Here is a 1,679-nt window from a genome sequence, read left to right as displayed (position 1 = left end):
CTTTGTTGGAAGGTGTTAGTTGGCCCTGATTGTTTCCTATCTAAATTTCCCCTGTTTTCAGGGTGTTGCTCTTTATTTATTGTCCTGATTTTAGAGAATTTTTTTTAATACTGGTAGCCAGATTTTGTTCATTTTCATGGTTTCCTCCTTTCAGTTGAAATTGTCCACATGCTTGTGGATTTCAATGGCTTCTCTGTGTAGTCGGACATGGTAGTCATTAGAGTGGTCCAGCATTTCTGTGTTCTCAAATAATATGCTGTGTCCAGTTGATTTATCAAGTATTGGAGAACAAAGAAATGCTGGATCATTCTAACAACTACCACGTCAGACTACACAAAGAAGCCATTGAAATCCACAAGCATGTGGGCAATTTCAATGGAAAAGAGGAAACCATGAAAATGAAGAAAATTTGGCTGCAAGTATTAAAAAACTCTAAAATCACAACAGTAAATAAGGAACAATACTCACAAAACAAGGGAATTCTAGACAGGAAAAATCAGGGCCATCTAGTACCTCCTAACAAAGAATTCCCCCAGGCAGTAAGCAGCCAGACCTTGAAGCTGCAAGGCTATTCAATGCTAATCAAGGCGATCAATTGCAACCTTCACAGTTGCCTCAAACAGACGAGTTCTTTCTCCCACCTTGAACATTCCACAGATATATAAACCCTACCTGCCTAGTTTCCAATAGACCTCACAACCTCTGAGAATGCCTGCCATAGATGCAGGTGAAATGTCAGAGAGAATGCTTCTGGAACATGACCATACAGCCCAGAAAATTCACAGCAACCCAGTGGTTCCGGCCATGAAAGCTTTCGACAACACATTACACCATATGGTTTTATAGAATCCACATTCACATCCTCAACTCTCATAGCTAGTAGCGTTATCAATAAGAAATGGAGAGGGCCTGTTTTCACTGTAAATGTTGATCGGTAAAACTAAAAACTCACATTATACTGGACTGAAAGTTATTTTGTACAAACCAGGATGTCTAGACAGTAGTTACCTGGGTATCTTTGATAGGTGAACGATTCCCTAGGAATTGTAGCTTGATGAAGTTCTCTTAAGACAAACTTCATGCCCAACAACAGTTCCCAGGATTCCATGGGGAGAAGCCATGACATTTAACTCATATTTGAAATATGAACATGCCATTACTCTCTTTCCAGCATCTCTTTGATAATTGTGAAACCTAGAGCTCCACCAAAGACAAAGTTGATCCACGTAATTATAGAATTTGGGGTTGATATAATTTAGAAAATTAGTTCCTTTTAAAACAAGTAGTTCACGTTAAACAAAATGATAGACATTTCAGCTATGTACACTTCCGTATCTCATCCTTAATGCAAAAAATCCAGAGTAGCATTATATCCTTTACAAAAATTATTTGAGATAGCTTGGGGTGATGAGTAATGATTTGCCCATGAACATTCAGTGACTTCTCTGAGCAACCACTTGAACTGACATTCACATCTCCAAATCCAACAGCACAGCAGATTTCAAGTAAAAATAAAAAGTGGAGGTAACACAGTTGCCATTCTTGGCCTATCATGTAAAGAATTCCAGGGAGTTTACCATTTTGGAGAGCAGCCCAAGTCTATTTGATCCACTACTCAGCGCAGCAGTAGTTGGATGGAATCAGTGGAACGCAGAACGAAGAGACATCAGAGACGATGG

The sequence above is a fragment of the Anolis carolinensis genome, chromosome 5 (assembly GCF_035594765.1).
Source record: "Anolis carolinensis isolate JA03-04 chromosome 5, rAnoCar3.1.pri, whole genome shotgun sequence".
Taxonomy (NCBI): domain Eukaryota; kingdom Metazoa; phylum Chordata; class Lepidosauria; order Squamata; family Dactyloidae; genus Anolis; species Anolis carolinensis.
The sequence above is the reverse complement of the archived record's forward strand: the minus strand, read 5'-3'. Positions refer to the sequence as shown.